Source organism: Dermacentor andersoni, chromosome 4 (assembly GCF_023375885.2).
Source record: "Dermacentor andersoni chromosome 4, qqDerAnde1_hic_scaffold, whole genome shotgun sequence".
NCBI classification, from domain to species: Eukaryota; Metazoa; Arthropoda; class Arachnida; order Ixodida; family Ixodidae; genus Dermacentor; species Dermacentor andersoni.
Window position 1 is genome coordinate 62,742,200 of NC_092817.1, and position 23,987 is coordinate 62,766,186.

The 23,987-nt window shown below is 43.3% G+C and overlaps 1 long non-coding RNA gene across 1 annotated transcript in view; it reads right to left on the reverse strand.

The window, feature by feature from the left end:
- LOC129386214 (uncharacterized) overlaps positions 1–17,719 on the reverse strand; it is a 144,343-nt gene extending 126,624 nt beyond the window's left edge. The window contains exon 1 of the long non-coding RNA XR_008613666.1: positions 17,656–17,719. This is a non-coding gene — a long non-coding RNA (uncharacterized lncRNA). The remainder of the gene's footprint in view (positions 1–17,655) is intronic.
- Between the last annotated feature and the right edge of the window lie 6,268 nt (positions 17,720–23,987).

Below are 23,987 nucleotides of genomic sequence, written 5' to 3' on the forward strand. Positions count from 1 at the left end.
GGTATGCCAGCACATTACCTTCACTGATTTTAAGCAAAGGCACCCCCCATATCGTTACATGCTGGTCAGGGGCATAAATAGTACATAGGAGAGGGAAGAGAACTGCAAAACTGAATTTCTGTATTTTCGAGCACGACATAAAGTCGTTACGACGCTTAACGAGTCTGTGTCTATGACCGCCTTATGTAGTTTTAAGTGCTTGATGTGTTTCGCAACGGACCATAGTGGATACGCTTATGCTTTAAAGATGCTTGTGTGAGGGTGTAGAAGATCGGACTCTGAATACGAAGGGCCGACGGCTGCATACGACACGCCGGCATGATACGCCGGCGTTCCCACTCTAACGCGGAACATGCGATTAGACAAGTATTCTATCATGTTTAACATGTTGCCACGGATACCCATCGCAAATAGGTCTAAGAGGATTCCGAATCACCATGTTGTGTCATAGGCTTTCTCTAAGCTGAGTAATACGGAGATAAATAATTGTTTATCTCTATAAGCATCTCTAATATTTGCCTCAATGCTAACAAGGGGTGTATTGCTGGCGTACCTTCCCTGACAACAAATTGAAGGTGGTCAAGTAGACGGTTGCTTTCCAGGAGACGGATTAGACGCCTGTTTACTATATTTTTTATATAACTTGCACATGTAACTTGTCGGTGCTATTGGCCTCTAACTGCTGGCTAATGCAGGGTCCTTGCCTTGTTTAAAAATTCGGATGACCGCTTCTTTCCATGAGGATGGAATATGCCAAGATACTCACTTGCTTTTATAAATTGACAGAAGTGCGTTTAACATTTCTGAGTGCAGGTGCTTGATCATTTCATACGTTATGCGGCCACCACGTGGCACTCAGCTGCTGCAAGAACTCAGAGAAACCTTTTATTTAAGCGAGACTAAATGGTTGGTTATAAGGCTAATATATTGCGCACTTTCGTTCAAAGCGCTCTCGCTCTGCGCGTTCCTTCAACTTTAAGAAAGTTGGCGCATAGTGTGATCTACTGGAAATACTTTGGAAATGCTCGTCCTGGAGATCTGCCTAATCTTTCATGCTGTCGCCTTGAGTTTTTACTGAGGGAAGCAGTTGTGTTTCTCGGCCTTTTAATTTATTTACCCTGTTCCAAACCTTGCTCTCATTCTTGTAAGAATTGATATTACATATGTGTTTTTGCCAATTGTCTCGCTTAGCAACTCCACGTGTTCTCCTGCCTTGTAACTTTGCCTGCTTGAAATTACTGAGGATCTCCGCTGTTCGAGAGTCGCGAAACAGGCCGCGACCTTTATAACGTTTCTTCTGCGCATCTTTACATTCCTTGTTTCATCAAGGTATACGACGTTTATTAGCAAGTCCGTTAGTTTTATGCATTTTCGGCGACGTCAATAATAAAGCCTGTAAAATATTCCACAGCATTATCTATATTAACAGAAATCAAATCATCCCGCTGTAATTACGTAATCTTTTGAAAGAGTTCCCAGTTCGACGAGTCAATTTTCCATAGAGGAGCCTGTGGAGGGCACCCAGCTTGTTTCGCTAAATTTAATATAAGATGGGAGTGGTTACTTCAATAAGAATCTTTTATAACCTTTCATCAAGGTATGACATTAGACTTGGAGAGGCTATGGTTAAGCCTACTGAAGAATATGGCTGATGTGTGGCGCTATAAAGGCGGGTTCCTTTTTATTCAACAGACCCGCACCAGAACACAGAAGAAACTTTTCAATTATACGACCTCTTGCGTCACAACGAGGGATGCCCCAGAGCCTATTATGGGCATTTCCGTCAACTGTCAAGACGTGCGGTTCGAGGAGCTGATTAACAAGTGAGCCGAATTCTCGAAGCTCCGAGCTGTAGTTGGTTGGGATATACAAAGAGCATACCGTCGAAAGTATGTCAAATGAAATGGCCGTAACAGCTACTGCTTCTAGATTTGTTTGAAGACGTAGGTGCTGGCAAGCAACTGACCTCTAAGCCACTGCCACGCCACCTGATGCAATGTGACAGTCATCACGGTTTTTAAGGAATACTGTATATTGGCTGAAGAAGTTTGTCTACGGCGATTTCAAGTGTGTTTCTTGAACACAGAACAGCCGTGGAGTGAACTCGTGCATTATCTCTCTGATGTCACCAAGATTGTGTAGAGTGCCACAATAATTCTGATGCATTATTTGTGTAGCCATTTCATTTGTGTAGCCATTTCATTTCATTTCGTTTGCAGCACATTTTGCACAAGTCAGCGGACCTCGGCAACACTGGGGCCCGTGTCCAAACTTCGGGCACTTAAAGGAGCGCCTCGGATTCGGTGCTTACAGCCATACTCTGACCACAAGTTGCCCATTTGACCTGTTCCTGGAGGTGTGCTGCTGCCGAAAGTGAGTATCAGATGTTTGGCGGGTATTTCTTTGTCATTGCGTCTGATTTTAATCCTTCGAACATTGATGGCGTTCTCCTTTCTCCATAGTTCCAAAAGTTCGCAATCACTCAGATTCATTAGCTCAACTAGTGAGACCACACTTTCGGCGGTGTTCATAGTACGGTGTGGAGCGACTGTTACTGGGATGTCCCCAAAACTCACAACATCGCTTACTTTGCTCTGCTGAGCTTTGTCACGGACTTCTAGCAGTACGTCTCCGCTTGCCCTCTTTGTAGCTTTGGAGCCTGTGCCAATGGTCTCTTTCAGGCATTTCGAGACAAGAAATGGGGAAATTAATCCGGCTTTAGTTTCAGCTTTCTCACAGCGCATGACATGGTACTTGATCTGGTTGCCGAGTTTAACAAAAAAAAAATTGACTATTTACACTGGTGCGGCCTCTTTTCAGAGGCCGATCTGACACACTTGGAGGTGCCATAGCCATAGCATGTGTTAATTATTCGGCAGCAGTGGCAACAACCCACCAACGAGCCCTACGCGGGGACGTGACAGAAGTTCCTGCAAAGGAAGTCCTGCCAACGCCAGCTAAACGTCGCTGCTATAACCAAATACAACATAACCAAGACTGGTCAGTCACACAACGTTAACCCTTGCCGCCCGGAAACTCTAAATTTCTAAGAAGCGAATAAGAAAACAAGATAGAGTGAAAGAGAAAAGAAACTCTGGAGAGAGGGACAGGAAAAGGCGACTCCCGATTTCTCCCGAGTGAGTCAGTCCGGGGGCGCCGACTACGTGAAGTGGAGGCCAAAGAGTTGTGTTGCCTCCCTGAAAGGCCATAAAGGTCCAAACACCCGGCATTGGCTCAGCCCCCAGGATCCTTTTTTCTACGGACACGGCAAAGCCACGCACGGCTAGCCACGGGAGGGGCCAACCCTACCGTACTCGGGTCCATGGTGTCGCAATTAACACCCCAAACGCCTGCTTACGCTGACGCCCCTGCCGGGAACAGTGATAAATAAATTTATGTTAAATAGCCTTAGGTTTAAATGTAATTCAGTAGAAATCTGTAAAAGTGTTTCAGATCAATAAACTGGTCGAAAACCATGCTAGTTAATAAAGAAAGGAATTACAGTTAAGGTGTAACGCGGCGTGACAATAAATTATAGATCCAAGAGCTTACAGGTGATACAGAGTATAATGAGAGGGCGATAACTTGGAGGGTCTGTGCAGTCACCAGATTTGAATATTACCACGATCTTACTGCTTTCCCAGCTTTTGAAATATTGCGTGCTTATTTATTATGCCAACGAATATTTCGTAATAGCTAGTAAACGAAATAGTGGCGAATGGGGCATTCCCTTCAACGCTCTACAACTGTCACCGCATTGGAAGCCTTTTTGAGCCAACTAATACTTTGCCATTAAAAAATTATAATACAAAAATATTCTGACCTGCTCCTTAACCTAACTGGCAACTTTCTTCTATTGTCTTCGGCCTATAGTTCTCTGGCATAGCCTTAAGCGATGATTAACATTAGGGACACGTACGCGTCCGCGCACAACACCGCCCTATCCCCACAACACACACCTACACGCACATTAGAAAATTATTTTTCGCAATAAGGCTAGAGGTCAGCAAGCGTGAATCAACGTATTTGTGTGGACCAAGAGGGAACAAATGGAAGGTAGCCGCTGTAGATAAGAGTGCCGATAGTGGGACGACTGAAGATGAATCATTTCTGGATGTTGCCGTACCAATTGGGTGTACCAAGTTGTATGCGCGAATATGAGCTATATTATTGTGAACATGTGGATGAGCACGTTTTGTTTGACAGATATCTCGTAAATTATTCTATAAAATAAATTTACTTCAGTTTCTGGACACCATTTTTTGTTCAGAGAGGGAGATGAAATGATACCCATTCTGCTGGGAGTTCTGGCTGAAAAAATGATGTGATTTGAGAGATGGGTGTTTAAAGAAACATCAGATGCTTTCTTGTGCCTTAACTTGTCTTAAGTGCTACCTAGGAGTGATAACTACTGGTCACATGCTTACGGATAATGTGGAGCATTGTTTTCAGCAGATAGAAGTTGCTGAACGTCATGAAACTAAGCAGGTTCCTGCAACGTATGGCGATCGGTACACACAAATGAACTCTGTATGAGTGGGACTCTCGCATAAACTGAACGACTTCAAGCTATTTGACTTTTTGGTATTTTTTTGGTGGAGTTCAGTGGATAATGAAATTGTTTCGTTCTTTTTAGAGGGGTTAAATGTAGACACAACAGAAAGCTCCTAGAAACCGATGAAGGAAAAATGTGTATCATTTTAAAATGTCATTGTGTCTGAAAAATTTGAATATAGGACCGGATTAGTACTTATAATCATTCTATAAAAGTTATATTCCTCATTGCGCTTATGATTCAGTGGTTCCAGCGATGCTCTGCCCATGCTGTCACCGTGATCGGCTGCTTGATAACAATGGATGATAAGAAAGGAATAGAATAAAATCTACTAAAAGGAATATTTTATTTATACAGACTTATGTGTCTTAGGTGACTCGACCGCGGCAAGCAGAACATCTATAGTACTTTGGGAAGGGTGGGTATGGTAACTCACGTGTGGATGGAGTGGGATTCCATGGCTCTGATAACTAATTTAGCCATCCCTATTCATTCCTTGCCACGACCGAGAAATCAAGCAAAAGCGTGGCTTTATCCTATTAGCTATACCAGCCACTTCTCAGTTACGTACATTACTATCCTATGTTGCCCCGTATTCTTAAAGGGTTCTGCCATCGTGAATTATAGAACAGCGTATCCATGCCACGTCGTCTAGACTAATACTTTCTCGTCTTTGCATCTATCTTGTCTAGGTTATAACGCGCCGATGTCTGATCTGCGTTTCCGGAGTTCATATAAGGACAGTATGCCCAGTGAATTATATAAAGGTCGGAAAGTTGTATCATACTGTATATGGAAACGTTCAGTTACTATTATTGCACTAACTTTCTGCATATGGTCGTCTTTTATTTCCACCCCCCCTCCCACTCACATGGATCAAACACAAAAGAAAAAAAGTGCCATATGCAGCAGCTTGGCTATATTGTAAGCTTAAGGTGCACATAGAGGAGCCTGCACCGCATTCATGAGCAATGTATTAGGATCGCATCTTTCTTCGTGCGATTCTCCCCACATAAATTATATACCGAGTGGGGTTCGCTAGCCTGATTTGTAAAAAGGAAAATATAAGCATCAAAAATGCTTATGATTCTCACATTTTGGGCGTAGCAATGTTTTTGGACAGTGAGAGTTTTTCTGATTGGCCCACGGAGACCTTGCCAAAGTGTGCTTGTCTCTGTTCTTGGTTCTCGTAACACATTTTCACTCCAGAAGCAGTGCTCATCTACCTACAAACTGAGGCGAAACCCCTTCACGGGCTTTGATGCTTTCCGCTAGAAGTACTCTTGTGAGGCGTCCATCACGTGTATGTTGAACTTTCTTGAGTGGAAAGTAGCTGCTGACCATCATTACAAAAAGAACACCCGTCGCTTCTCATAATAAGTGTTGTTCTGAACATTTAGCGCATGAGTGCCAACAAAAGTTCCCCTCATTGCATATAGACGTTACACTACATAAGCGTCTACATCTGTACAGCGTCAACAATCTTCCATGTTTGGTACAATTTGCTGAGACTGGCGGTCACCGTGTTCTAATCACCAATGGATATTTAAACTTTTAATGCACGTATACCATCAAAATCCCCACTCATGGCCTCCATACATTGCACTGCATAACATATACTGTGTCAACAATCATCCATGTTTGCTACATTTTGCTGGGACAGATCACTACCCGCATAGTAAATGAACAATGAGAGTTTTTCCGTGTTTCGAAGATTTCTGTGACCTCCTCATATATGTACGTATGCAGCCCAGCAGAAACATGAGTATACGAGTATGTGACCTGACACTGTCTTTGGTCTAGAGAAAACATCAGGGCTTTCGGTTCCGAATGCTTCCTTTTCCACAATAATATTAGCTAGACTCCATCTCCCATTTTTCTGGGATTGCTTAACAAGAAGCGCTTGTAACTGCAGACATGAGCGTTGTAATAACGCGGTGGCTTGTTACAGAAGCCCCCTCCAGGTTTCTGTCAAATGAATGTCTTTCGAATACATGAGACAGTGCTACATTATGAAAATGTTCTTCATTTTGCATGAGAACTACGACTGTCTACATTATTAGTCTAAGCATGTGCACCCGTGAGCAAAAATATACGGACCACAGGGTCGCCGAAAAAACAGAATTTCTTCGTAAGTAACACGCATAAGCGGAAACTGACGAGTGCAATAGATAAGTAATAATGCAATGTTTGGACTGCAGTCTATAATTTATTGTTGCGTTCCCAGACAGAGGAGAAAACGGGTTTTATCGCGCAATCCCTGGTAAGTACTTTTGATCACGGCTGTGCATGTCAGGAAGGCAAAGACATCCCGCACTATAGACACAAAAATAACGTTTTATTTCGTGATTGCTTTTCAAAACAAAAAAAAAGATTCAACGAAGAGCAAAATGATATCGTGCTGCTCAGCTAGTGTTGCTACTTACTGACGTTCTAAGAGTGTGTTTAGGGGAAGAAAAAAGTTGGGAAGCTCGCGCGTTTTCTTCATTGTTGGTTATGACTGCCAAAGCATACTTTTTTTCAAGATGGTTCCAAGAAATTTCTCTCGCCCAAGCACGCCACCCCGAAACGCTGTCTTTTGTTCTTAACTCGATTTGGGACTCTCTAGCAAAGGGCAACACACCTCAATTTGGTTCCCGTCAAGAACAGCAGGCTATCGGTCAATGCTAAAGACGGAGAAAGGCTTTCTGTTACGAAATGTGGCATGCGAGTGGTCGGCTTACGCTACTTTTCCATCTGTACGTCATAAGGAAAATTCTGCCATTCTGTCATCTTGATGTACTGCTCTTTCATGTCAACCGAGCTCAAAAAAAATCTGAGTTTGTACCTGCAATTCTCGGTGCATACTTTTTTTTTAAACAAGGCAGAGCTAGTACACATTCGTATGTTTATATGAAGTAGTCCTTTCTCAAGCAGCAAAATATTCCAATCAGCAACTTGCTGTGCTGTCAAAAGCTCATCACAAAGCATGAGTATAACATAATATTAAAAAAAAAAAATTAGGCTGAACATTGCCGAATTGTCGTTCTTGCTACAGAAAAGTACACGAGTTATCGGGGAAACGCTTCAAACGACAGTAAAAGCTAAAACAGAAAAATTTGTTGGTACGGCCTTTCTTAATTGTCATATCCTCACGCAGCCGCCATGCAAATATTAGAAAACGCCATTATTGGCCTTAGTGAAAACAGCGTAATTTTCCAGTAGTGCCACTTAAGGCCAAGTACTACCTTCGCAGTGACAAATTACGAATGACTAGAAGTTTTTCGGCCGACGTTTCCACCTATCTGCGTAGAAGGTAGTATTAGAAAATAATTAGAGGACTTGCGGGCAACAAACCTTAGATTTACCTACTACAAGAAATACGAAATAAACCTATGAACTTTTTTTTAAATTAAATGTATGTAAGGAGAGGTTGGTGCCTATGTGTGGTGCCGGCTACTCCTCTTACGTGATAGTTATCGTCGGAAAGTTGTCAACAGTCACCGAACTGCACAAATAAACACACGAACGAACATTCACGTACTAAGCCTCAGTGCTGCAACATAAATAAATGTTCATGCAACAGAAAAGCTCACATGGCATAAATACAAAACCGAAGTGTTCATACGCAACACATGAGTTCGCACAGCATAACTGTTCACAAAACGAAGGTGTTCACAGAGAAGATGTTGGGCACTTGAATGCCGCACTCTATGTTGGCCATGGACCCCTAAAATGTTTCCTGAGGATAGTGGCTGGCGATCCAAGCCTTGTAGTTTTTTCGAGAGCTTCTTGCGGGAAGCATCGTCATTTTCACAGGGTAGAAGAGAGTGTTCAATGTCTTCTTCAGCCTCTTCACATAAGCATCTAGTGCTGTTAGTTTTCTTATCCTATACAGGAAACTGTTAGTATAGGCAGTGCCTAGTCGAAGCCTATGAACTGTTGTTTAAACAAATCGACTAATTTTAAACGGAATATTGGATTCTACTTGAGGATCTATACTATATAAGTGAGAGTTCGGCGTATCATTTATGAACCAAGTTTCCTTGGACAACCTATCGCATAGATTGTTGAATAGACATCGCACATCACTCGTCGCTAGAGGAAGTAGGGATAATTCATTCTCTTGATGTGCTGCACGTGCCATGTGATCAGCTGTTACATTTCCTATGATTTCACAGTGACTTCGCATCCACTGGAAAGTTATGTCGTGTCGTAGATTTTTCGCTATGGCGTACGTCTTCTGTATTTCGTATGTCCATGGGCGGTTTGCTTTTCTTAAGCTGATTCCATTTAAGCATAGCAATGAGGCTTGTGAGTCACTAAGAATTACCCAGAGAAGTGGTTCGCCCTGCTGACATATGTAACGTAATGCAGAAAGTATTATGTTAAGTTCTGCTGTTGTGGATGTTGTAAATTGGCAAAGCTTATAAGCTTCTCTTCGTGGATGGGTATAAAAATGCAGATGCAGAGCTTTGTTTCCAGCATGATCCATCGGTATACACGTGAATGTGATGTACGTACTTAGTGTAAAGATGTGATAAAGTTAATTGCTTCATCGCAACTACGGGCACACCAGATTTGCGACCTACTTCAGGAATTGAAGCGACCATTTCTGAATTGCTAATCGCCATGGGGGATGAGTTCCGCAAGTAGGCTAGTATTCGTAAGCAGGCAGTAAATTTTCGCACCGTCGTATTTCTTCATGTATGCGTGCAGCGGTTCTATCCTGAAGATGTCGGCATAGTGGATGATTAGCGTGTTGTTTTCCGTACATTTAGTGCATGAAAAGTTCGTTGGTGGGACTCAGCAATTACCAAAGCACTCGCAGATGCACGCGGAACACCAAGACATACGCGTAGGCTTCTGGCCAGCGACCTTTGAACTGTTTCTTCTAGATTACAGGATATTGCATTTGGCACAGGAGCAGAGTATGCTGTTCTTTGTCTAATGATTGCCGAGTGCATGTGTAATAAGGAAGAGGTTGAACTACACCATCTCACTCCAGCAAATCGACGAAGAATGTTGATTAGGGAGTTGACTTTCTCCTCGAATTATTTTATTTGGGGAGCCCGTGATAGCCGTCTGTCTATGATAATACCCAAGAACTTGTGCTGTCGCATAAGTTGCAGACGCTGAGAGTCTAGCCCGAGCTGGAATCTTTTGAGGTATTTCCTTGTAAAAGAAAGTACAGCAGTTTCCTCATGTGAAATAATCATCTCTGCTTTTGAAAAAAATATTTAGTGCTAGGCCATGCATCTTGTAGCTTTTGCTGAATGGCTTGCGTACTCGAGTCAGATGCCCATAAACATAAGTAGTCTGCATATAGTGAATAATTTAAGGTAGCAGGCATGATATAGGGCAACTCAGCCATACCACAATTAAAGAGAAATGGACTGAGTACACTACCTTGCGGAACACCTTGATTCACTTTGTGCTCTGTGTTTTTGCCATCAGTAGATTCAATAAAAAAATTTCCTGTCGCTTCAGAACTCCGCGATCCATCTCAGTGTTTGACCAACTATGCCCAAATGAATTCACCCAAGTAGTACGTGAGTATGGCTGGCTGTGTCAAATGCAATGGTGACGCTGCAATGGTGATTCATCCACAGCTCCTCTCATGATCTACGTGTGTAACGTGACCTAAAATAGCATCCATCGTACACCGGCGCCTGCGGAAGCCCGCCATAATTTCGGGTAGTGCGTTGGTGCATTCTGTCCACCACTGCAGCCTAGCGTCTATCATCTTTTCTATAAGTTTACATAGGCAACTTGCCAGACTGACAGGGTGGAAAGAATTTAGTGATAAAGGAGTTTTACCCGGTTTTAGTATCGGAACCACTCGTGGAATTTTCCAGGAAGGAGGAGGACATTCCAATATCCACGCATCGCTTAGTAATTTTAACAAAGTTGTTGTGGCCACAGGACCCATGTTTTTCAGTGCAGCATATGTCACCCCGTCAGGTGCAGCCGCTGTGCTCTGGCGGCACGATACAAGTGCGTTCTTTAATTCTTCTAATCGAAACGGTTGGTGTAGCTCAGTATGATGGCTATTGATAGAAAAATTGATCAATGATTTTACTTCGTCGACAGTGTTACTGCATTCAGGTGTGTTTACTACTGCACTTGGGCGTGTAATGAGGTGACGGAAATTGTTTGCAACGTTCGTTTCCGGTATTTCTGGACTAAAGCTAGAGCTCTGAATGGTTGTTGGTGCGTTACTGGTCCATTCAAAGAGCGCAGAACATTCCATAATTTTTATTCAAGTGTAAGAGGAGTAAGTGAAGTGCAGATTTCTCGCCAGTGCTTTGTACCTATGCGCCCCAGCTGCCGACCCATACGATCATACATCTTTTGACATTCTCGTTAATTTTCAATAAGGCCTGTGCGTCGGTATTTTCTTTCAGCACTGCGGCATGTAGCTCTGAGCCTTTCGTATTCAGAGTCTATACTAGCGTAACCTTCAGGAATCTCAACAAACTTTAAACAAAGGTTTCTCTTCTAGATGCGATAATAGACTGTATCACTGACCACATCATCTTGACTTGTAATGTGATATCGAAATGCCTGCAAATTTATTATCTTTGCACAGCGCCGATAAGTCGAAAATAATAGTCTGCAATGCTGTATTTGAATAGAAAAATGATCGCTACCCCTTGTTTCTATGTCTGTTCTCCATGTTGCTCCACATGCAGTATTGCTTGAGCAAAACGTGAGGTCCAGGCAGCTGGAATAATTAAATCCCCGTAGGAACGTCACTAAGCCGTCATTCGACAAATACAGTCCCCTTTTCTCAATTGCCCTTTCTAGGTCATTTCCACAACGGTAACAGTAGGCGCTTCCCCGTATGACATTGTGCGCAGTAAAATACCAGCAAAATATTACACGTTTTGTGTATTTCCGAAAGAGGTCCGTCAATGTGGAAAGTGAAATATTTGTAGAAGGCTGTAGATAAAAAACTCACTATAGTGATATTTACTCGGCGAAACCAAACTTCACGTCGTACGTATTATGGGATATCTTACGGCACTTAATAAGGCTTACAGCAGGTCTCTTCGAACACAGATCATCGCTCTGCTTAGTCCTGAAGATCGAGAGGACGTATAAACAACGCAGTTAGCTAGTCTCAAAGCTTTGTCTATACCGGCCTCTGCAATACGTAACACTGGAAAAGAGAACTGAGCCACAAGCTTTCTAAAACCTGCACACTTAGAGCGAAGAGTATTCGTGTTCCCCTGGAATATGGCGACATTTCGATAGCAATTATTCATGCGCCGCCTATGCAGTGGCTGATGTAGCATTTTGAAATATCCCTTGTTCCATCGACAATACGACCTTGAACTCCGGGAGGTTATTAGCCTGTGGGATCGCGGCACGTATGGCTTTTAAAACACAGAAAAACATTGTTATAGCAAGTTTAGCAATAGAAGCAGAGGAGTTCGGCTGTTTCGTTACACTTAATTATCGCGATGTGCTCGTATTCTGTCGCATGTTAGCCATGTAGTTGCTCTTCTGAAAAGATCCTTCCTGAACTTCTTGTGGAGCACGATGTTGACTTGGTGATGTCGCAAAAACTTTGCCGTCGGTGTTGTGGTCCCCTTGCAACGTTTGCGCATTGCATATAAGTGCTCTGATGCTTAGGTGCTTGTGGTGGAGGTGGTTGCGCTGGGCTGATCGTATTTATGTTTGGTTCCGGTACACCACGCTGTTGTGTGCGACCATAGATAATGTCGTGTGGGTATTGACGAGAGGCGGCTTTCTTTTGCGGGCATCTAGAAAATGATGCAGTGTGGGGCCCGTTGTAATTCGCACACTTAGGTTGTCTTATAGACTTGAAGTCTCTGTGACGATGGTCTTCTGCACATATTTTGCAGCACCTTGTTCCTCGGCAGTTTTTCGCTAAGTGACCAAATCTCTGGCAGTTGTGGCAGTGTCTGGCTGTCCCCAGGCATTCCTCGACTGTATGGCTAGTGAAGCCAAGAAACACTCGCTCTGAGATTGATCGGTCATAGCGAAATTGCAAAATTGCACTGCTCACAGGGCGCGATTCCACGGTGCCCTCTTCTTGACGTATGTAACGGGTCTGTTGTCTAGCTGATGTCACACCTGCCTCTCTTAAACATTCTGTTAGTTGTTCTTCTCTGTATTCAAGAGATATGTTTCTGATTTTGCCAAAATTTTGTATGTAGGACTCTGGAATAGATGGCTTCACTAGTAAGCCAGCCATCTGTACACATGACAACAAACTCTTGGCTGAGGCGAGCGAACTCACAGTGACCGAGAAACTTCCGTCTTTGTTCACTCGGAAAGAACCTACTTTCTCTTTCGCTAGCGCAACGATTTTTGAGGCTACAACATTTGAGTTCCCTCTCCAAAATGTCTTCATTTCTTCAATTGGCCGGAATACCACAGGAATTCCCTCGAACCTTCTTTTTTTTATATGCCATCTCTGCCACCCGCAGGATGATGTGATTTTCCTGCAAATAAAAACTGACTGACTGACAAGAGTGAAAGAATCTGTCTCCTCATTAGTTTCAGTGTCTTCTTCTTCGCTACGGGAGTAGGTCGATGTTCTCTCATTCATGTGGTCAATTTGATCTTCCACTCTCACCTTTTTCGCGCAGTTTGTTTCATCCAACGTGTTCTCTGCTTTCCTCGTCGCTTCCAGGACGAGTGTTGGGGGTCGAATGTAGGAGACCCTGGCGGCTCCAGGCTAGCTCATAGGCTCGCCGCTTCCGAAGTCATGCTGCGATAATGGCGGTCCTTGCCACGCTTTCACTTCCCCGTTGCTGCCTCCGCCACGGTGGCAGCTGAACGACAGTGCTTGGTGCCGTCGCGCCGCTCACCGGTATCAGCGATCACTGCTGATGTTGTCCTCGAAGCCATAAAAAGTTTCCATGATAGCCGCTCTTGTGCCTGATTAGCCTCGGCAGCAACAAATCTTCCTCTTTCTGTTTGAAAAAACCTACGAACTTCAATGACGTTTGAAAAAAATACTATCTGAGCACTATTTCCGAGTTCCGTGTACTCACCATCCCAATTGTTACGACGCATTATTGGTGTTTCTTTATGCCACATGTTTGTAAATTGCATACTATATTTATTGGTATTTTTTAAGATATTCTGCATATTTTTTTATCAATATATTATTTACTAACCTTTTCATTTTTTTAAAATTTTTGCCAGAATCTGAATAGCATTCCCACATTATTCGCTCATTGTCTTCGTCTTGTTTATGACACGATTACTTTTTCGGAAAATAAGCGATCTGGCTGCGCGCTATACGAATCATGAAATACTAACGCCACTGACTAGGAAATCTGCAAAATAACAAAGCAGCGATAACTAGCCTCATCTATAGGTTCGACGAGTATTTGAGTTCTTTTTTTTCATTGTTGATTAATGTAATAACGTAGGTGGACGAAGCAGCAACTCTTTAAAGATTACACTGTATTCTTTGCTTTTCTTTTAGCCAACTTCGGCCAATCCAATGCCTGGTTTTTTGTAACTTCATAAGAATTTATCCGTGATCTCTCACGTGATCTTATTTTAGTCTAGCTAAGTGACCGGACTTCGTGTTTCCTTTAGTGCACTAATGTGACTGGACTTTGTGTTTTTATGACTTGGGGTTGTCTTTCAGTTATAGTGTGACGTTAGTGTACTTAAGTTACCGGAATTTGTGTTATGATTTCACTATTTTTATTATGATTTATTCTTTCTTTTAAATCCCTATGTGAAAAGGAGTAGCCGGCGCCAATTAAACGCGACATCTCTTAAATAACAAATAAAAAAAAAAAGATTCCACTGTTGCACGAAATACACGAGTTTATGTAGGCACGATTAGTAGCTCATCACACTTGCGATGGGTTTCAAAAAGAAGAACAACCGCAGTGGATGCACTGTTTATTCAATTAATGCTGCTATCACATCGCTTCTGCCCTAGTAGTGAATGCCACAACGTAGCACGTGTTCACGCTCACGGGTAGACCTGCTGCATGTTTGCGGAGCTTCTGGTGCAGGCGATCTCGGCACTGAAGTTTGTGTTGCTGGAAACTTGAAGTAGGGTTTAGAGTGATTCCCTCGCGGTAGAGCCTCCCTTGCTCTCCGCCTGTGGTTGCGATGATGGCGGTGTGCCGAACTGTTCGGAGTTTTTACTTCATACACGACGGGGCCCAAGCGCCTTAGCACCCGTGCGACTAGTCACTTCGCACCACGAGACAATTTCCGTTCCTACACGGGACCACCGCGTTTGAATTTCTTTGAGTATGGCTGCTCGGTACACCCGGGGTCGTCAGTGTCGTGACACAGTCTTGAAAAGGCAGAACGGAGGCATCTCCGGGAGCCTCGTTCTGCCAAGCGTGCTTGTCTCGCAACCCAGAGGCCCAGGTTCGATACCCACCCAGGCGTACGAAATTTTCTTTCCAAAGCCACGAATTAACTTTTTTTTTTTTTTACAATAACCTCCCTGAAAACCGTGGCTTCATTCCGACTATCTCTCTGACGTGCTTTTCCTCTTTGCGGTGTCGTCAATTTTTTGTCATTTGTCTACCTTTCAAACTGAAGAAATTTCATTCGACCTGTAGGGGAGTAAGTTTATCATCGGTAAAAGGAAAAAAAAAGAAACTAAAAAACAAAGACTCGAGCCGTTTCGAAGAGCAAGAAAATATCTTAGAAGATCCAATTCAAAAAAAGAAATAAGAGGCTTGTGAGAAAGCACGAAATAGTACCCATGAATGCCTTGATCAAAGAAAATGAAGTTCTGCAAATTAAGGAAGTACTTTCCAGTCCAATATAAAGAGATTCTTTGTAAATTGTTTCGAGCGTCAAAGTCCCACATATGCAGTAAGTGCTCGTAAGGGCAACGCCTACCGGCAGCCGACGCTAAAATTCAGCTTTACAGAGTTGGCACGAGTGCGGTTACGGCCACATATATTCCACATAAACCACCTGCACGACAACGAAGCTCACCCCGCCGCCCCTACTGTGCCTTTTCTTCATTCCACGTTATCGTTTTACTGTAGCGATTAACATTCTGCAAGGCCTTCAGCGTGCATCAGCGTAAGAATATACATCAAGTGTCAGGTGCCTAGCAGGCGCATACACGCAAGTTCCATCTGAATGAGGTGGCGACAGCATCGTTGAATCACAACCGTTTTGTTACAAAGGTATCGCAATCTGCATTTTAACAATGTCGACCACGTGAGAAGCTGAGAGAGTCAACTATAGGGCGCATCACCATGGCGGCTAGATTTTGTGGCTACGCGCGTTTTGCTTTCGACACCGCCAAAAACGAAGAGGTAAGCAGCGAGAGACATGCTCGTGACGCAGTATGGTATTGCGTGGCCGTGTCAGAGGCCATGTCATCGCCCCACTACCCGGGCTGCCATTGACTCCGTTCCTGGCCACTCTCAAGGAATAGCACCCACGGATGCTATATCTCTCTGGACTACCTTCAAAAGTTCGAAGTGTATGCATAGGAGTGGGAGCCGCAGGCGGCGAATTCTTTCCCTCCTCTAGCAAAGACAAGTTTTAAATGTTGGTGACGGTAGAGCCGTATCAAACCCTTTGAATTTCATCGGGATCCAGAGGCGCTGGAGAAATTATGGGACTTTAAACCAACAGTATGAAACCTCGTACTTTGACACGAACTGTGCTTTACGTGAAATGACTTTGACATGAAGCTTGAACACGCTACAGATGGGCCCCATTTCGGTGTGCCAGCAACGAGCGCCCGCGAAAAGCCACGATTCCTTAAAATGCGATACATTCTCTGTCCCAACCGTAAAACCGAAAGAAAAAAGATAATTACAACATAAGGAGTAAAGGGAGAATTCATATACGCGGCATTGAAAACAATCGAGTGTCGCGAGACAATAATACGGAAAAAGAACCACGGACCTGAAATAAAAAAAGCAGCGTCCCTATAGTGTCAACGGAGGGGAAACTGGAGTGGTTTCTGGGGAAAAGCGTAGTCTCCCGCGAATAACTCATCCGCAGGAGATAGAGATATTAGAATTCACTAACATTGCGATGAAATACTAGGATAAGAAGTGCATGCGAATTTCGCCTGGTGAAAACAACACTTTACGCATAAGTAGTACTCGGCACACTTTTCTTCTAACGTGACAGTTTGTGTATTCGTGTGGCACTTGTAACGTGTTCGCGGGATATATATTGCGTCATTTCAAGATGTCGTTGTTGCCTTTGTCATATTGCGGAATGCATTTCCATGTAATCCATGCGGCCAGCACCACCTGTTGGTGCCAATATATCCTTACCTATTCATGCTAATGTATACTAAAAGAAAATTACGAGCCGTGTCGTGAACGCAACAGTACTGATACTATTTATCGCGGCTGCAAGCACGTCCAAACTTGGCAAGTGATGTTAATATAAAATGGACAAATTCGGAGCAATTTTACGCGGAAGAAATTGATTTCCATAGAGAATGCGGTATTCAATTACAATATTTAAAGGCACCACTTTCAGCTCGTTGCAGAAGCGGCATGCGTGTAAACTGTTCGCGAGACTGTGCGAGGTAGACGAACGAAGTCAATGTGGGGCGATCTAAAGGAGAAAAATAAACTGAGTTTGTTGGTTCTATTTAGGAACGCACGCACGCTACGCAGCGTGGTGGTGATGCCGCAAACCTGCATTCCAATGTCCCAAATGCCTATGGTGCGAAACATATTTAACATACCCAGTGAACGAACTCAGTGAACACACAGAGCTATCGCATACTTTGAGCTTATATTTAAATATCTTGTTACAGTGTTGGCATTTTACGCTTCATATGGCATGAATATATCGTTTCCCCAAAGTCCCGGATGACCATACTGTTTTCGATAACCCGGTAACCAAGCACTTCATCAAAGAAGTCGCAACAAAATTCCGCTTTCCAGCTGGCTTTCTCGCTTCTGGGCTGTTGGAGGTCATTTATTAAAATATACTATCGCAACGAAAGTGTGCAATTATATACTTAAAATGTGATTGTGACATCTCGAGAGCTGAAATGTGATTGTCAGACTATCATTCATCAAAACGACGTTTTTACATATCGTATCTGTTACAAATATGCGATGGCAGGAGTTCTTTGATGCGCTTGCGTACGCTGAACCTACCTGGAGTTTTCTGTTCTCGCATTCTTCGCTCGTGATAACTAGCACTTTGAGCCGCTGTGTCTGTGTCTTCAGGACTGGCTCACACTTTTTCGTCACAGGAACATGACTCTTCCAAAGTGGGTGAAGTCCACGTGTAAGACTATAGCATTAAAAATAAGAAGAAGAGGAGCGGGATAAAGTTGTACAAAGCGACAAACGCTTTAGATACGCTACTAGTGAAAAAGAAATGGACACTACGCAAAAAGACACAAAAATACCACGTAAGCGCAGACGACAACTATATAGAATTGAAATGAGTACACTACTATCGGTCACAATCTCACGTAGCTATCTTGGAAGGCTATATTGAAAAGTTAACAGCGATATTGTTTTGTTGCTTCCGGAAATTCCTTCCTAGAATGAGGGGTAAAATAGTGATGAAAAGTCACGTGTCCAACTTAATTATTTATGGCTTCCATCTGCGCTTACTCTTTCTGTGTGCTCTTGTTTGGTGTTTCTTTCTTTGCAATAGCGCGGTAATTCCCTACGATAATCACGAACCATCTAGATTCTCCAGATATTCTTCCCAAGCACTCCGACTGCAGCTTGCCACATAGCAGCTCGGATACGCCGACGGTCCTCTTCTATACGAAGTCAAGTCATTGCTTTCATTCCCGTGAATCTCTGCGGACAGATTCACGTCAGGCTGTCGATGCAGTAGAAGAGCAGGGACAATGCGCCAATTCCTTTCATCTTCCTTTTGTTTTCTTTTTTTCACGTCCCCTTGGGACCACAAGGTTGCCCTTGATGGTGCAACGTCGGCCTGCCCAGACCGATCTCGAAGATTGTGTTCCCTTCTTTCTTTAGCGGCCACACCCAATGGGCACATTGTAGAGATCGTCGGCAAATGGCCTAGATTTACTGCACCGAAGAAAAGCTGCCATCCGAATAATCTCAGCTCTTTGATGCCACGCTTTCTTTTGTGGTTGTTCCGAGTGTCTTTTCTTGCTTCCCATTCCTTCACATCGGTTGAGGTGTCTTATATCTCCTTGCCCATTTATTCTGCCTCGGCAAAATGTATAAGGCACCTTCCTATTCTTAGCCGAGTACATAATAAAAAAATGAACCTTGATGGTAACGCATATTATCAGCCAACCGGCTTCTTGGATAAAAGTGCCATACGCTTCACGAATAAGTTGTGATTCAGATTCTTTAGGGACGTCATCCCATATTCCCCTTTTATCGCACAAAAAAGTGCCTATATGGAACCATGGCACTGTTACCACAAATACATTTATGAGACAGATATTGAGTTTCTAATAACAGCTTCGAAACTGCCAATATAGCTATTGCTAGAGAAGCAACCGTGTGAAGAATGCGTGTTCGACCAACCGCTGGAGAACATTTTCTTTTGCACATGCATTTTTGGCTTTAACGGACACCTGTAATGCAGTGCGAATAGACCGCTTAGCGCAATGAATCGATACTTAGTTTGCTCCGTCCTTTGGCATACGTAAAAGCAGCGTTTTGAATAAAAAATAAAATGGAAAGACAAGTAGGCCATCTTATAATCCATTCCCCTCTCGATACTGTGCCTCTCGATACTGCCACCACTTTTTATAATGCAGCGGGATCGCTGAGGCAACAAGAAGCAACGCGCAATATATATATATATATATATATATATATATATATATATATATATAAAGGCACCTGCACGATAAAGAGCAAGGGCGAGTTTATTGGATTAATCTTCGCGTTTCTCACTGGAACATACTTTTTGGCATTGTTGCATACCGGTCGGCATACATCTATGCGCTCGAAATTATCTGTCAGATGAAAGGTCTGTCTCTGCCTTTGTTCTCATTTCAACTTGCTAGTACTCAGCACGATGGACTATGAAGGGACGTACCTAAATGAAATGCTAACTGCAAGATCAAATTTTTGCAATGGTGGTATGTGCAAAGTCACTGGTGTTAATTCTGGCGCTGTGCTACAGTGGGATATATGTCGTCATTAGGGCTTGAAACAAACAAGTTCACTTGGGGCACTGCAAAAAGTTCTACAACTGTAAATCGGTTTACCGCTTGACATTCTTCAATTGATGCCTCAATTATTTATTCATTTATCTGCTTGCGATATCCCTGTGTGCGCGTGTGTGTGATGAGACCAAACACGCTTATAAGAAAAGTACACGGCGTTTCGTGCTACATTTGTTTCATACGGATTTGTTAGCTCAAAAGAAACACAGAAGGAATATTTTCTTTATAGAGAAAACAGCGGTTAGATGGCCGTAAACCTTGCCTATGCATCGAACAGTTTCTCATTGTCCCTAAGAATGCCGACTCGATCGGGTCTCTTGTTGATACGCTTCTGATGCGCTTCTCGAACGCTCTCGCGCGTTATCTCACATATGCTCGAAAAAAAAAGCATAACAACAAAATGTCAATAAAACAACTCCTCTGCACTCTTCGTTCCAGGTATTCCCTTCTTACTCATTTATTCGGGTTCGGGGTTTTGTAATACCGTTTTCCAGTATGCGGTGCCTGCTCAGGCAAGGATTTCGAACCAACTACACTTCCGTTTTTTGTTTGTCATTGAGTGTATTCTAAAAGTTTCCACTGCCATACTTTTCGAAGATGGGAAGTTCAAAAGTTTGGGCTGCCCTGCTAGCAAAATATATAAAAAGAACTGCGGACAACTAACTCCGTTCGCCCCTCACTTGCAGGACATGCATTCGGAACAAAAGTAAGAGAGTGATGTTTGTGGCCCGCCCCTTGCCCGTATGAAAAATGTGAGTGAGTAATAGCGTCAGTGGAAAAATCCAGACCACGCTGCGAGATGCCAAGAGCATTTTCTCTCTGTCGGCATACAGTGTCGGCTCTGCGGGATTCCTGACCGCGAAATAAAAGCGGCGCGTAAGCGTGATGACCTCATACGGCTGCGTTCAATCACCGGCGTTTTCATGTTGCTTTCATCGGGAATCGTGCTGTTGCACTTTATCTTCTAGACAAAAGAGAGCTTCACGTATAATGAGTGGTGCTCAGGGTTGCTGAAATTTATGAGACTTCCTTCTATACGCTTGATGCGCAACAAACAGCGTACTGCAGGGGTTAACGTGGGCGTAAGATCTTCAATGGGCGCCGTTTCTTATAGGCGTCCCGTTCACAAGGACGTTTTTCTTTAATTCGTTTTATGTGTCTTAGCGCAAGTCCATTCGTTGTTATAGAACGAGAAGGAAATTTTTCTGCGTGCTCTGACTTTTGTAGCTCATATGCCCCTTAATATACGTCTAACCCGTAAGAGACAATGATAATCTTAAGAAACATGTTTCCCATATGAACTATCTGGTTATTGACACAGTAATGTTTAGCAATATAAGTGAGCTTACAATTTCTCCATCTAAGGTAAAAACAGCAGTCTGCCTTTGTTGAAACAAAATATATGCATGGGGCCTGGCATAGCTATGTCGTTCATTTGCCTAATGCTACATTGGTAAAGTATGCCCGCACGTACGTGTCACTCAACACCCACAACTAAATACTTCTGCTTATTCACATTTTACCAAAAAATAATGTACACAATAATATTTACTTCGTCACAAACTGGAAACGTAGTGCGCTTATGTAGCCGTAATGGAGACTGAAGATACGGGGCAAATAATACATAACAATGGTAACGAAGAACAATGAAAAATATGGGACCGCGCTTTTGCCGTTTCTTTCTGTCGTTTTGTTTTCTTCTGTAAACGGGCCAGGTAATGTGTACTGACGCCCCAACAACGCCGCTAATGCGTCGTCTGCACAAGCCTTGGGAGGTTTCTGTACGTAAGCTACAGAGATGTGTATTTAATTTCTCGACTACCGCGAACCTAATCGGGCGCGAACTTCTCCTTTCCAAAAGCAAAACCTCGAAGAAGGAAGGATAAATTGCCACACTGCTACGAAAGCATCCTCGTTGGGAGCGTGGAAAGTAGCAGCTTACACTAGCAACCCTGCTCAAATGTACTGTTTTTGTTATTACTCGCGCAAGTTTCCTAGTGTTCTTTGTCATTTTTTGGGATTACCACTCAATGCTGGCAATTTGAGTGGTTTTTTTTTTATTTTTTACCAGAACAAACTGAGAAGGCTTACAACAAGTGCAGCGTTGGCGCTGGTGCCTTTCTGGGCCCTTAATCTACTTTCGTTGCAGCCGTAACACAATTGCCGAAGACGCAATCAGCCGCTGCATGCGCACACGCCGATTTACTTTGTTCGCTCCTTCGCAATACAGATGCCGCAGTTTTGTGTCCCTCGCCACTGTACGACTGCTGCTTATACAGAAACACAATAGCACAATTTCCGTTGCGTCCACGCGTTTGGGCATATGGGCGCAGTTCCTTTACACTCCTCGTTACCCCCTCCGAATTGTTTGGCTATTGTTTGTGAATGTGCATATTTATTACTTCAGGCTTCACTTCCAAGCGCGAAAACAGACAACATTGCGGCATTGGCTCAGCCGAAAGGCCGGCAAATTAGGTAATTGCGAAGTTCTGTTCCGTAAACCGATTAACGAAACTGTGTTTCTTTAGCCAGGATAAAAAAGGAAACAGAACAGCTTCACTCGCACAATGGGTGTCTACAATGTATGACACACTATTTCAATAGGAAACAAAGGAGTCCACTAGTACATCAGGTAAGGGAATCTTACGACGAAAAAAAAAAGCGAAGTTTGTCTGGGTGCACTGCCAGGGAGCTCTAATAGTGGTCATGTCTGGGTCGAAAAGGCAATGCCACAGAGGTAAAAGCATGCCCTCGGGCTACAGCATGTGCTACGTTGTTTGCTGTCAAGTGTTCTTGGCCTATAGGGTCCATGTGATCTCGGGAAGTTGTTGGCGTCTTGCTATTTCTTCTAGAATCTTCACTGCTCTGTCCTGTGCCACCTTTCTTTCCCGGTATTCTTGCTAGCGCTAGTAACTATGCCACAGCAAACGCATCAACACCAACTAGCCCGACTTTCTGTGTTTAGTCACTGCTGAGGCAGAGATAAGGCCTTTTTGTAGGTTTTTACACGTGGGTTGTGAGTAGCTCGAGGTATTTGCAGTGTCCTTGCATGTGGGGATGCCGAACACGATGTATACTTCTTCCGCCGTTTCTGAATTTCTGGCTTGTATGCCTCGACTAGCTCATTACCCTGGTTGTTGGTCTCGCTAATTGCGTATGATCTTCTACCTGGGTACTTTCCCGCACCAGTATATATTGTACTTTGGTTCTTTGAGTACTTGCTTACAACTCGAATTCTTGCTTTTCTTCTGTCTTGTTGGTTTGTTGCAACAACTTCTGGTTTGTTGCATGCATGTTGCGATGTATTGGAGCGACTGAGATAAGGTCTCGGTTAAGTGGTGGTAATCATGTATTGGCGTCTGAGGCTGCTGTGAAGTTTTCGCTGTATGCGGGCTGGCGAAGTACTGCTCTGCCCGTTTCAGTGAGGGTAAGGCGTCCCAGCTGGCTGGCTCTGTGCGGTTGACTCATTCCTTCCTAGGTGCTATGGAAGCCAGGTTTGACGAGTGTCGTGGTTGAGGTCACACTGGGAATTCCTAGTGCGCTCTTGATTGCTTTTCTGATGATGATATTGAGCTTTTGAATTTCAGCTTTCTTGAGGAGTAGCTACGTCGTACCTTATGTGATCCGGCTTATGAGGAAGGCTTGGATTATTTGCATTTGAAAAGTTTGTTGTTCTTTAAGTTATCTCCCTTGTGTAGTTATACGCCTAATGAGCTTCGGAAGTGTACCTGCGCCAGATCCGTCTTTCTGTATTGGGATTTGTGTTTGGAATTATTATTATTATTATTATTATTATTATTATTATTATTATTATTTGCGTATTGTATTATGTATGGTGGGGTGATTAAATTACAAAATTTGATGGCTGAAGTTGGAATCAGCTAGCTCAAGACGACAGGGGTTTTTGGAGATCGCTGGTAGAGGCCTTGGTCTTGTAGTGGATATAGAAATAGGCTAAAGATGCTTACCGTGATGATGATAGTGGTAATGGTGATGCATATGAAAAGTGCTATACTTACAAAATGAAACGGAAGAGAAAATGTTAAGTTAAAACACAGTATAGGTGGAAATATGTTATAGTGCGATGTTACATTTCTACGGATCTGGACCTATATTCACAAAAAGCCTTACGCTGTAATTGTTCATAAGAAAAAATTTCAACCAATTATGTTGCTGGCCGTATTATTAGCGATGGTGGCCAGCAAATGTCAAAGAGTACTGGCCTAGCATAAGACCACATCAGGTAGCGTACTATGCGCAAAAGAATGGTCCTATTGAGCGCTTTCATTTTGAGATTTTATCTCCACGTAT